The following is a 14806-nucleotide window of genomic DNA, read 5'->3' as shown; positions in this document are numbered from 1 at the left end:
GTTTATAAATCAAAAAATATGTAGGAGTTATTTTTGCATGTGAGATTAGTCTTTTAACTGGGAGATTATTGTGTTGTGAAATCTAAAAAACGTTAGAAATAAAACACACGGGCTTGAAGAGATATAGAATATATATATATATATATATTAATAGGGGAGCGTTATTCTCCTATTCATCCCTTAGATCCTTTATTCTTCTTAATATGGGCCGTTAGATTTCATTCATCAACGGTGCAGATGATCTGCATTATTACACTATAATGGTGCATTATTAGTCGGTGTGCATTATTCAATTAAAAATCTGCATTATTACACTATAATGGTGCATTATTAGTCGGTGTGCATTATTCAACTGAAAATCTGTATTATTAAATGACATGTGGCACCAATATAACCGTCGGATGACAAAATCGTGGGGCTGAGATTAAAAAGAATAAAGAACAAAAGATATAAAAAGGAAATGAATACATCACGTGTGTTAAGGTCATTCACAGCTTTGTAGTCCAATGTTCTTTTTAATCACAGCCCTTGGATTCTTGAATTGGATGGTTGTGATGATCTGCATTATTTGACGAAAAATTTGCATTATTAGTCGGTGTGCATTATTCAACTGAAAATCTGCATTATTACACTATAATGGTGCATTATTAGTTAATGGTATATATATCACTTTATTGGAATTGATCGAGTAATATGAAATAATTGTTGCAGAAAAAGAGATATGGATAAAGAAATCAGTCAATTACGACTTCACTCGATTGGAAATTTGGAATAAACTAATAAAGTTGTATTTTTTTTCAATTATAATTCTTTCCATAAATGACCTATAGATAATAACGACTTCATGAAATTGAACTAATCTAGAACTACTATTTTTTTTCCTATAATAAATTGTTATCCATAAAGACCTATATAAAATTAAAGAAATTACGACTCCTAACCGCGCGCGGGTTGTTGCTCGCTCTATAAATTGCTACTCCTTTGTTCTTTGATCTTGCATTCACATGAACTCAACAAATCTCTTTCTCTCTTCGATTCAATTCTACACATCTAGTTCTCATAAGGTAAACCACAGTTTCATCCCTCTTTACATGTTGCATATGTACATGCATAACATAAAACTTTACATATTCCATTCATTTGTCTTTTTTTTCTTAGCGTTTTCGTTCCTTTACTTAATTTTGGAGCATCACCAAAGTATAATTTTTTGCGATTTTAAGTGACCTCTTTGTGTTGTCATGATTTAGGTTTTGTCATAACTTATTTGTTTAATTGAATCGATTTTTTTTGTTTCTCTTTTCTAAGTTGATTAGCTTGAAATTTATGTTTATTTCATATGAAGTTGGTTATTTATATATGCTAGAGAAAATATTTCTTGTTGCCGAATCATAGTAGGAGTGGAACCGGATTGGTCTATAGTTAGAATTTTTATCAATTTCAGTAACTAAAATTTATCTTCCTAAACCCTATTTTTGGTTGGTACGTTAGGGTTTGTTTTTCACTTTGTTTATATTGTTGAATCAGAACAAGTCTGTTTTGTTTGCTAGTGAGAGGTGCGAGTGCAATTTTGAAGGCGTTTTTCACCATTCGTTGCAAAACCCATCACTTTTCTTGTTCGGTTTTGTGACCTAAGCTATGAATTCTATGTTGCATTGATTGAGTTGGCGTTTATTCTTGTTCAAGCATTCGAAGTGATGCATCTTTACTTGTGTGATGGCAGATGGCTTCTGTGGAGAATATATATGATCCGTTTGGAAAGGTAGACCCAAAAGACAAGTGTAAGGCTGGGAAGAAACGTCCGGCTCTCTCGGAGGTACGTATAATATTGCTCATGTTTTTATCGCGTTTTTCTTGATTGAATGTGTTGTCCTCATTTTGGTTGTTTTTCTAGAAATCTAAATCATTCGGGAGTAAGCATCAAGGTTCCCCTAAAAGGGCTAAGAGGGTGCTGCCATTAGAGGATTTGTATGTCTCACTTACAACAGATGAGATTCTAAGTTGTTGAGCAAAGATTGCGGCCTTAGCATGGCCTTACTGAATGATCTGTTCTGGGAGGCAGTCTGGCCGCGTTTGCTAGCACGTGGTTGGCATTCGGAGGAAGTCAAGAGCGCTAGCCTCAGACACGCGGCTAGCTCTAGTTCTAGTTCAACCCTGGTTTTCCTTAAGCCCGGAGTGAAGAAATTTGCTAGGAGTGAAGACGAAGATAGGTGATCAGTATTTTGCATGTGTGAGTGGTGTGTTGAGGAAGGTTGCTATAGAGCCTGTCCTGCTCGAGCTCGGCCCAGAATGGACTATTGAGACACTACAAAATTCCAGTCTGCAGCAACAATCAGTCGAGATAAGTCGCAATTCTAGGAAACAAATGCAGCCATAATGGCATGGCCGTGGAGTCAAAAGGGACTCCAACCAATCCGACGTGAATTCATAAGCAACGAAGGTTACAGCACCTGCGGGTGCAGTTTTTACAATTGGCGGGGTGATGCCTTTGTATAGACCGACCCAACCCTCTTTATGCAAAATTTGGCGTAGTGCATCATACATGTTTCTATAAGCACGATGCTCCACTCGAGCTCCATATCTTGGATCACCTTGCAGCCCTTCAACCTAAAAGTTTGTGTCCCAAGATTTAATTTACTTTCATGGCCACAAAATATTGGGGATGATCTAGAATCTAGACTAGAGCTGAGATTGAAAAATAAAATTAATTAATAATCAACAGTTGAAACCGGAAATTTACCTGAAACCTCTTCTTAACCACATCAAGTGGATGACATACAGCTTTAGCACAATGCCAGCAGCCAATCCACATAGGAAAAGCTGGAAGCTTGAGAGAGTATCATCGGCTTCCATATCATAACCAGGTCTGTACCGATTCCAAACCTAGATAAACGAAATCAAATTAGAATCCTAACAAAATATTTAATTTTAAAAAAATCAAGTTACAACAGTAAACTACAGATACATCTGGTAGAGAATGAGTGTGTGTGTGTGTGTGTGAAAGGGCGGGGGCGAGATCATAGTAGATCACCATAGTCCAACGTTTGAAAGTATCATATGTCCCAAACTGCAATCCAGCATACGGCACTATCTCAATCCGTGTTGGTGTCAGTCCAGCATAAAGCCCTCGAAAGCCACGTTTAATAAGTATATCAGAGAATGCAGCCCTCATATTAGGATACACCTGGTTGAAATATAGCACCATTAAGTAAAACCTCGGCATAATTTCTATGCATCAGATGATACAGGAATACAATATGCAAAATTAACTAGGAGACTAGCTTAGTAGATACAAGCATGACCAAGGATTTTTCAAAACTTTGTTCCTAAATAAAGTAGTTCTCTCAACCACCCTAATTGGAGAAAATAGTCATGACTTGCAAGTGTATTCCAAAATACCTTTGGTTCACCTTGTGAAGCTAAAAGGGTTCTTATAAGATCAAATGGGTAGGATCCAACAGTCGCTGCACATCCCGCTAATGCCCCACTAACATATGAAAGATACGAACTTATATTGATATGGTCTTCTGCATAAAGAAAACAAGAGAGTAAGGCATCATCAAAAACATAAAAGAAACGCATGGCAACCGGGTCAACATTGCACAAGAATTTATCATCACAAGTTCACAACAGTTCTTAATAGTATATTTCTATCTCGTCATCATAAAGAAAGACGAAAGCATAATTTACTAGGTCTAACAATCTGATATGAATCAAAAGATGCTGAATAGGTGCAGATAAAGTCAAACCTGACTTGGATGAACCAGAACAAATGACTTCAATTTGTGCAGAACTGTAAATTGTATTGCTGTGTACGGCATCACCATAAGCAAGGCTGGGACATTACCTCTCCAGAAACCCTGTTAGGAAAATAACCAAAAACAAAATGAATATGCAAGGACAAAAGGAAGATGGAATCAGCTACAGAGTCGCAAAAAGTCATGACGAGAATTCAAACGACACACCTACCATTGGATCAATGCAGATAAATGAAAAGGGTCGATAGGCACTTCTAAGGTCGTATTGCCGAAAACAAATTTAACAGGCTACATAAACCTCTTTCTCCCTAGACACAACCTATTCTTTATGGAACCCAACATGCCAAGAAGATAAGAGCACTCAACTAACTGAATGCCACACCATAATATTTCTTCCTCTGTAATTTTCTTTTGCGAATCTTCTTTCTGTTTTGTTCCATACTCGTCTTGTTAGAATTTTTTTGTCATTCACCTCTTTGCCTTCAATTTTTATCCTTGATGGATGTCAAAATGACAAGAAAGATGACTCATTCCCCTTTCTCTTCCAAGTTCACTAGTAAAATCTATTGGATACAATTCCCATATGCTCACACGAGTTTTGGAATTCACAAGCACTACCTTTGATGCCATATTTTTTCCTTATCCTACAGTCAATTCCTAGTCTTAACCCCCGACAGAAAAACACTCACCAACCATGAACAAGCACATTATTTGGTGGAAATGGGAAGGACTTATCTTGCACATGATTTCCAAATACATAATGAGCATGTAAGAAAGAAGTACCAAGCATAACATGGAGAATGTCACATGAAACTCGACCCCTCACCAAAAAAGGAATGTGGATCCACATGCTCTTAAGCCTTATCACATGTAAACAAAGCCTATAGATGCTATATTTCATAGGTAACCAATACCGGCAAGCCTTCCTCCCTAAAAATGTCCTTTGTTGCTTGCAGCATACCAGTATATTTTGATTGACTAAATGCATCTCTCCGAAGCAAAGCCCATTGCGTGGTGGGTTCCAATTGAACCTGCCCCAACATATGCAGTAAATGATACACTTATCACCAAAACTTTAAACCAAAGTAGAAATATGTGCAGATTATAAAGTAAGGAAGCTGCAGGAATTTAGACCATAATTCTTCAAAAATTCAACTTTTCCAAACAATTGAACTAGAAAATCAACCTGAAATCGGATTTTGATCACGTCCAGGGGCGAAGTGACAGTTCTTGAAATCCCACCCGAAATGGCGCCAGCAGATGCATCAATCAAAGCCCTTTTCAGCTGCCCCGACTCCTCCATTCCCCTCCAACAATCACGCTTTAAAAATACATTGAAATGCTGCAATTTTCAAACCCTTATTTTGGCCTAATCGGAGTCACCAGAAGCCATAGCTAATGCACCACAACAAAGAAGAGGTACAAAATACATTGAAATGCTGCAAGTTGTGGACTTTCACATGATAGTTACCAACAACAATTGAAAACCAAGGGAAATTTTTTAAAAAAAAAAGAAATTTTTTACCCGAGATTGTGGAGTTGCTAACAATTCTACGAGCAAGATATGGACTTTGATACAGTAGGGATTTGAAGGGATATAAATGGGTATCTGATTAATACAATCATCCACACACCCAGCAGAAAAAGCAACAGTAGGAGTACATATGTTCAAATACAGATTCATTAAAAAAAGTGAGTATTGAAACCGACCTAAAAACAAAATATTGGACAACTCATATTCAAAGGAGTCAATAGAATCCGCGTGGGACGACACAAATTTTAGGGATATTCTTTCGGAAAAGGAATCATGAAATAATTTCAGTACGATCTATTAAAAAGTTACTGCTACGAGTAGTACTCTTCTAATTTTTACTCTAGTAGTAAGTTTTGACAAGTCTTAGCTCATAATTAAATATATCATTTTTTAACAAAAACTTTAATAAATTAATCGATTTTTTTATCAATAGAATATAGATCCCGTAGTAGTTAATAAATTGCGTCTTTTATTTAGTTCTTGATTCCATAAAATAGAATAATTAAGTAAATAGTAAAATATTTCATCATTTTTTTCTTTTTTAATTTTTTTTATGTTATCAAATAAGTAAAAATAGCAAAATAACACGGATTAAAAAATAAAATATTAAAACATGCATGTTATTAAATGCAGAAAAAAGTATAACGAGAAATAAACTGAAAAATGGGTGATGAAGTAAGATGAGAAGTGAGGTATTTATTGTAAAAAATAGGAATAAATTTAAAACAAAAATCAAATCCGTAGACGGATTTTGTGGGTGGAACGCCCCTGCAATAGCGTTGATATCTGCGAAGACCAGCTGATCCTTAAGATGCTGGATAGAAATTGGTAATATTATTAATTAAATTAGAGGGTGGGATGTTCTCTATCAAAAAACTATTGCAAGTTTTCATTTTCTAGTGAATTTTATAAATTAATGATGAGAAACTAAGTAAAACAGGAATGAGAAACAACTATTTAGGTGGTGGCTTGGAGGCAAGAGAGTCAGAGCATACGGGGGATTCTGGTTGGCATACAAGATGGGTTTTTAATGTTTTCACATCTGGTGGTGATGGTTGCGGATATTTTTCCAATGTATTTGAGATCAATGGCTCTGATCCTGATGTTGTCGCAAAGCTTAGCTTTGCTGCATGAGAAGATAAGCCTCTCTGAGATGGCGGTGGTTCCCTTGATGTTCATGATCTCGACGTTGCTAATCTTGATCAAGGAAGGCTTATCCAAGGAGAAAAGGTTCCATGGGCAGTACTGCTGGTCAAATATGACCGGGTTTCTGACATTGACCATGGTGAGGTTGATGAACCGAAGGTCCGAGATGGTGAGTGTGGCCGGGGCAAAGGGCCATGTCTTGATCCTTACTCCATTGTCGGTGTTGGTGAAGGTGCACCCCTCAACGGTTATCCTCTTCACGTCTTTCTCCTGCACTTTCCTTCCTAAACCGCCGATGCTAATGTCGTGCCCTGGCCCATATTTCACGTTCTTGATGAGCACGTCACTGAGTTCGTCTCCCATGGAAATGCAGTCGTCGCCGGTCTTGATGACGGAGTCTATAACCCTTATGTGGTTGCCTCAGGCGATGTGGATGTCGTCGATGTTAGGGCTGTCCTCAGGGGCGGTGATCATGATGTGCTTGAAGGTGACGTTGCGACTAGAGATGCAGTTGACGTGGAAGTATTTGTTGTCCTTGGTAGTGATATCTTGGATGATAGAGTTGTTGATAAAGTTCAAGCTCAAGTTGATGGGGAGCTTTGGATAGTTCTTGTTTATCTTGCAGTTCCGGGCTTGTTGGCCCTGCCCGTCTAGTACACCGCCACCGGAGATGGTCAGGAAGTTAACGTAGTTGATCGTCACCCATTCGTTGGTCTTCACGGGGAGTTTGGTCGGGTCTGAGTAGGCTTTGAGGTTGCCTTTGATCTGTAGGTTGATGGGGGCCTTGTTCGGCTCGAGCATGCGAACTTGGTTTAGTGTCCAATCAACTGTTGGGATCAGGATCTAGCTTGCCGTTGTTGACGTGATTGCATTTTTCCATGCTTTAATCAATGCCTACATATTTATATCTATATTTAGGAATAATAATTATTTATATTATCAAGTTTAATCAAATTATATTCAATTAATTACCTCACTAATGTCTGCACCTGGCTTCGCTCCGTATTTTGTGATGTCGAACACCGCAAGAGAATTCGCCTTCAATAGTAATTGCAAAACTAAAATTAATGATAATATCATTTTTGTATTCATGATAAATGGATGGATGAATTTTCTTTTCCTTTTAGTTTTTTGGGGTATCTGTATTTTTTTATTGCTTTTAATTTCACAATATGTTCCTCGCAAATATATAATGGAGAATATGTCCAAAATTTGGATGGTTGAACATGTTTGTAATTGGTCCAAAATTTGGAACTATAATCCAATATTTGGATGGTTGAACGTGAATGTAATTGGTCAAACTTTACATACGAGTTGGAATCTTATTAACTCAATATTGACATTTCTTTATTGCTTAGCATTAGATTAATACTAAGAAATACTAGTAATTGTACTAGTTTCATGTGAATTTGCCGTTTGGCCATACTATTATCTCTCTATATCAACATCGATTAAATTATAATTTTCTATTTAATTTCACTACCAATATATTTGTAATATTTTATTTTAATGATACTTTACTCTTTCATAGTATTTATTAGGATTTATTTTAATTACTCCAGTTTTTAGCTTTAAAATATTTGGCGAAGTCCTAATTATTTAAAAACTTAATACTATATCCTAATTTAAATCTTTTAATTTATTTTTCCGACGATATATTATTTCTAGAACTAAATGTATCATATTCTAATCACATAACTTAATTTTTTAGTTTATTTACTTTACAATTCTTAACTAACCAATTAAAATGTCTTAATGATGTCTTTATTTCCTGATATGATTTCTACCCTTTTTCCTATTTCTAATTATATAGTACTACAAATTTTTATTCTTAATTTTACGAGATTGTGGAGTTTCCAACAATTCTATGAGCAAGATGAGGACTTTGATATAGTAGGGATTTGAAGGGATATAAATGGGTATCTGATTAATACAAGCATCCAGACCCCCAACAGAAAAAGCAACAGTAGATCAAATACATATTCATTAAAAAAAAGTAAAGGCCAAAATTAGTCCTGAACATATAGTCATTTTACGTTTTTGGTCCTAAACATTATCTTTTGGATTTTTTGGTCCTGCACATATGGAAATTTGATCTTTTTGGTCATCCGTCAACATTTCCGTTAAAAACTAACGGTCAACGGCCGATTTTGACCAAATTAAACTTTTAATTCTGATTTTTACTCCCTAATTATTTTTACACTTCAATTTCATCTTCTTCCGATGGAGGCCCGATCCGTGGAGACATGGCCGTAGCGGAATTTGCTGATGAGGACGGCGTAGTCGGAGAGGAGGGTGTCGAGGAAGGGGGCAGAGTTCGCCCTTCTCGTATTTCACTTTTTTTAGTTCCAAATTTGGATCTTTCCTTTAGAAAACCCATCTTTGATTTTTTGATTTTTGGATGATGATAAGTGGAAGGAAAGAAGATGAAATTGAAGTGTAAAAATAATTAGGGAGTAAAAAACAGAATTAAAAGTTTAATTTGGTCAAAATCGGCCGTTGACCGTTAGTTTTTAACGGAAATGTTGACGGAGGACCAAAAAGATCAAATTTCCATATGTGCAGGACCAAAAAATCCAAAAGATAATGTTTAGGACCAAAAACGTAAAATGACTATATGTTCAGGACCAATTTTGGCCTACACTCTTAAAAAATAAGTATTGAAACCGAACATTGGACAATACTTATAGAAGTCAATAGAATCTACGTGGGACGACGCTAATTTAGGGATATTCTTTCGTAAAAGGAATCATGAAACATAAAAAAGTTTTAGTACTAGTATTTTTGTTTATAAAAGTAGTACTCTACTAATTTTTATAAGTATTAGTGGTAAGTTTTAGCAATGTCTTAGAGCATTCACAACCGTGCTCTTGCCAACGAGTACGGTTGTGGGCCCGGTCCCACTTTTTCTGCCTGCTCTTAGGCAAGAGCAAAACACCCACATACGTGCTCTTCCGCAAGGACTGGCACAAGGGTCCCACCATTCCATTATTCAATTTAAATAAAAACATGTCCACAAAATTAAAATACATTAAAAATACCCGAAATAATATTACAAAATACATTAAAAATTACATAATTAAAATCCTAAAAAATAAAAATTACATAATTAAAATCATAAATATTAAAAATTACATAATTAAACTCCTACAAATTAAAAATTACATGATTAAACTAATAAAAATTAAAAATTACATAATTAAAGGCTAAAAATACCCTCGTGGAAGACTATTCATCCGGCGGCACTACCCCCAATTGTTTTTGGAGGCCCAATATCATGGCCTCATGCGATCGAAGTTGCGCGGGGGTCATAGTTGACCTATCGGCCGAATTGAGTTGGGCCAAAATCCCCCATAACGAGTTGGTGGGGGTGGAGGTGGCGCATAGGGAACGAGAACGGGAGCGGGTTCGGGAGCATCGCTGGATGGAGTCGCGGCGCGACGGCGGTTGGCCGCCGCATTCTTCCTTCCTTGCGGTCGGCGTTGAGAACCGCTCGGGCCGGCGTCGGGGCTACCCAAGTTAGCTCCGGCAAGTTGGCTAGCCACGTCTTCAGAGCCGGCGTCGGATAGGGATACCGACCTTGACCGTTTGGAGGAGCCGCTAGAGGAGGATGTTATGCCTCCCCTATACTTCGGATGCGACCGCGTCTCCTGCCAAATGTTGAGGTACTTGAACGGCTTGTAGTTCATGGATTGGTAGGTCAACAAGGCGGAACTGATGTTGTCGACCTCACTCCGGCCGCTCCCCGCCGACCGCTCTTCCTGGAGGTAATACTCCTGGAACTTTTGGATTTCTTCGTTGACTCTGTATATGGCGTTGTGCACCATACTCTCGTTGCGCTCGATCGTTCCCGGCGGTCGGTTTTCATTGTACCGGCGACAGATGCGCCACCAATAATGATCGCCGGATTGGTTCGTACCAACCTCCGGATCTTCAGAGATTGACAAGAACACTTTGAACAATTGCTCCATCTCCGCCGGAGTGTACGGTGTGCGGACACCGCGAGTAGGAGGAGTCGGAGTTTGGGAGGGGCCGCTCGACCTCGCTCTAGGCTCGGGTGTCCACCCGTATTGCCCTTCGGGGGCATCTTGGTCGTCGATCGCGTAAGGCTGGTAGCCATCCGGAACTCCGGAACTTTGGGTTTGAGGAGGGGCCGAATATTCCGTTTCCGGACTAGGAAACGGTTGTGAACCAAACCAATCGGGGTTCCAACCGTGGGAGCCCAGGGGTGATCGTCGTGGCCGGACATTGTTATGTTGTAGGAGTGGAAGAAAGATTGAGAATGGAAATGAGAGAATGTAGATGAGAATGGAAATGAGAGAATATAGATGAGAATGGAAATGAGAGAATGTAGATGAGAATTGTGTAGTGTGGTGTGAAAGTGGGGGTATTTATAGATGAAAATGTGTATTTTTGGGGGAAAAAATTGAAAAATAAATTAAAAGTGGGTAGAAAACAGATATAATTTTTTGGAAAGTGGGAAAATATTTTTTTATTTTTAATCATTTTTTTTAATTAAAAACCGATTTTAAAAAAAAATCAAATTGCCAACGGCTATGCCGTTGGTCAATCACCGCCTGCCACGTCACCTGCTCGCTACCACTAACTTTTCCAATTCAATGTTCTTTACATTTCTTAAAACTCGTGTTACATCAAATGTGACTCTTATTAAAGAATGGAGGAAGTAATATTTAAATAAATAAATAAAAAATTTATTACTAAAATTAAATTATAGAGAGTTGATACTGACTCAGTTTCATTTTCAAATCTCATAAGTGGTTCATGCCACTAGTAATAGTGCCCTTATAATTTGCACATTTTCATTTTCCTCCTGTCACGTTGGCATTTCAAATTCTAACTCCATCACCTAATAGCGTCAGACCCAAAATCCACTCTTATATATTCCACCATTTTTATCTTTTTTTAAAAAAAATTTGTGTTATCAAATAAATAAATATATAGCAAAATAATATAGATTTAAAAACACAAATTAAAATATGCATGATAGTAAATGCAGAAAAAGTACCACGAAAAACACACTAAAAAGGGTGATAAAGTGAGATGAGAAGTGGGATATTTATAGTGTAAAAAGTTAGGAATAAATTAAAAAATATTCAAATCCGAAGGTGGATTCTGCGGGCGAAACGCCCCTGCAATATCGCCAATCTCCACGCCCTAGCCGACCGGCACGCCCTATCCTACGGGCGAACATTTAGGCAGTTATATCAGCTGAACCCGTGCAATAGCGCCAATAAACCCGCGGATCGCATAGGGCAGGTTTATGGGTGTTATTGTGAGTGCCCTCAAGATACTTCTGGTATCAAGAGAAAGATAGACTTCATAAAGTGGAACATATTCTAGCAGCAAATGTCAATAGAGAACCTATCATGATGGTGTCAAAACTATAAAGGCTTGTGTGACTGACTATCCATATTTTGGCTAGATAAAATGGACTATAATAACAAGATTTTTGCTAGTTATGTGTCTAGTTAATATATTTGGTAGGTTAGTTAAAAGTTCGTTTTATCTTCATATTTAGTGTAGAAGTTAGAATACAATATTAAATTTTGTGTGGACAAAAATATCATCCATAATATGTATGCACAAATTACAAGTGAAAAGGATAAAGGATAGCATATGATTAAGGACACATAAAACTCTTAACTTCCCCTAACATATCTATCAAATGTGATATTAGCACAAAAGTAAAAGGATGATTTGTGAATGATTATCCATAAAAAAATGGTAGTCGAACTGAAGGTTAGAAAAAGTTTGGTAAGAGTGAGAAATTGATCAAAGATAAGCTTATCAGAGCACATACAAGTATAAAAAATACAAAAAATATCAAAATTTAGAGATAAAAATCTACTCTATAGAGGAATAATAGATTATATCAGATACTAAAGTTAAATAGTCTCCTGTTGTCAGCAAATACATCAACATTCAATAAAATAAATTTAAATTCTCTTCATTTATTTTTCTGACCATATTTTATTTCTAGACTAAATTTATCATATTCTAATCATATAACTTAAATTTTTTAGTTTAATTACTTTTTTCTATTACTAATTTATATAGTACAGTACTAATTTTTATTCTTAATTCTCACCATATTTTATATTTTTAAAATTATCATTTTCATTAATTAATTGTTTCTTTTTTATATCAGTTTCTAATCGTCAAAAGCCCTAATTCGCCGATTAACCAATCGAAGACCAATGTATTCTTCTAGGGCCATTTTCTAAGGTGTTAGTACATGATTGTAATCAGTTTTATTTTAGAAAATTGATATATTTTCGATTCTCTTTCAAGGTCAATGTAGGTATTTGCGAGTGTTGGGTGCACGTACCCGCATCGGGTATTCAGACATGTATGCTCGGGCTGAGATTGGGTGTGTGAGGGAATGGAAATATTTATTGTATCCAAAAAGAAGATTCAAACATGTGGTGGGGTTATATTTTAAAGAGGGAAAGTCTTTTTTGGTCCATAAACTTTGTAAGAGTATCATTTTAGGTCCGTGAACTTTGAAAATATCATTTGAAGTCCGTCAACTATGAATTAATATCATTCGAAGTACTTTTTTAATATTTCCAAGTTTTTATGGACGAAAATACCCTCAATACCTTAAAGGGTACATATTTTTACTTAACTTATCACATACTCATATTTTTTGACAAATTTTCTAAATATAATTTGAACTTCAATATTGCCACTTAATTTTGTGACATGCAAGAAAAGTTCCTTCAACTTTTTATAATTAAAGAATTTTAAAATATTTTTGAGGTATGGATACTTGTAAAATATCAAGGCACGGTCATTGGACGATACTTGAATATTGATATACTTATTTAAAACTAATATCACTATATCAATATTCAAGTATCGTTTATTGACTGTGACATTAATTTTTACGAGTATCCATTCTTAAAAATATTTTGAAATTCTTTAATTTTAAAAAGTTGAAAAATGAACTTTTCTTGCATGTCACAAAATTATATGATAATATTGAAAGTTAAATTATATTTAGAAAATTCATCAAAAATATATAGTAAAGATATTTATAAAAAATATGAGCATGTGATAATTTTATTAAAAATATATACTCTTTAAGGTATTGAGAGTATTTTCATCCAGAAAAACTTGGAAATAGTAAAAAAGTACTTCGAATGATATTAACTAATAGTTGGCGGACCTAAAATGATATTTTCAAAGTTCACGGACCTAAAATGATACTTTGACAAAATTCGTGCACCAAAAAAGATGTTTCCTCTCTGTTTGTGGTAAAATTATGAGAATCACTGAATGAATATTCTACTTAAATAAATTCAAATATAATTACTAAATGTCTTAAATGTTTGGACCATTGAGGACGAAACAATGTATTTTTTCCATAGTAACACATATATTAACACTTAAATATTTGCATGTGAACTGAATTGATATCACAGAGTTTTAGACAAATAAATTACTATTCAAAAATATTTTTACTTCCACTTTCCGTTATCATTACAAACTAAATAAGTGTATTAAAAAGCTTTCACTATCCCAATTTTATAAAAGTAAAATCATACGAAGCAATAGTTATTTTCTCAAAACTTCTCTTAATTTATGTGTATAAGCATAAAGTACAGTTTAGCATAAGAAAACGATAAGGACCACCACAAAGTTAAAATTATATACTCCATATATGAATATTTTTAAATAGTGAACATCTTTTAAATCTTTAAAAAATACTCCCTCCGTCCCGCACTACTCGCACTTATCTCCTTTTTGGGCGTCCCAAGTTACTTGCACTCTTTCCATTTTTAGTAAAAAATTTCACCTACAGCCGTCATTTTTGACTTTCCTATACACTTATTCCTTAATCTCCGAGCCGAAAAGGAAATGAGCGAGTAGCCCGGGACGGAGGGAGTACCAAACTATACATGAAATTACGGGTAGACTGATGGAGTACGTACTAAACAAGCCCAACAGCAGTAAAGCCCATCAGCCTAAAGCCCAAGAAAGAGTATCAGTTCGGCATGACTAAAGAGTATCAGTCCGGCATGACTAAAGAGTTCAGTTCGGCACAACCAAAGAGTTCGGCCCCAGCCTACAGCTCGGTAAAAGCCAACCAATCAAACTCTGCTCTCAGGTCGGCATCAAGCTCTACTCTCAGATCGGCAAAAGCTGCTCGGCAATAATTCAGCAGTTCGGTCTCAGTATTCGACCGAACTAGGAGATAGTGGACTCATGCAGGATTTCCACCTCCACTACACCCACGATCTATTTAGTGGTGTCAAGCAGTCATTAACTCATGGAGGATAGTGGACCCATGCGAGATCGCCACGATCTCCACGACATCCACTACCTAATAAATGGTGCTGCATGC

General features: G+C 36.2%; 2 pseudogenes; both read right to left on the bottom strand.

Annotated features, from left to right (window-relative positions):
* Window positions 1-1911: 1911 nt before the first annotated feature.
* LOC121795960 lies at window positions 1912-5447 on the bottom strand (annotated as a pseudogene).
* Window positions 5448-6273: 826 nt separating this feature from the next.
* Window positions 6274-7515, bottom strand: LOC121796985 (annotated as a pseudogene).
* Between the last annotated feature and the right edge of the window lie 7291 nt (window positions 7516-14806).

Source organism: Salvia splendens, chromosome 3 (genome assembly GCF_004379255.2).
Source record: "Salvia splendens isolate huo1 chromosome 3, SspV2, whole genome shotgun sequence".
NCBI lineage: Eukaryota > Viridiplantae > Streptophyta > Magnoliopsida > Lamiales > Lamiaceae > Salvia > Salvia splendens.
The sequence above is the reverse complement of the archived record's forward strand: the minus strand, read 5'-3'. Positions and strand labels throughout refer to the sequence as shown.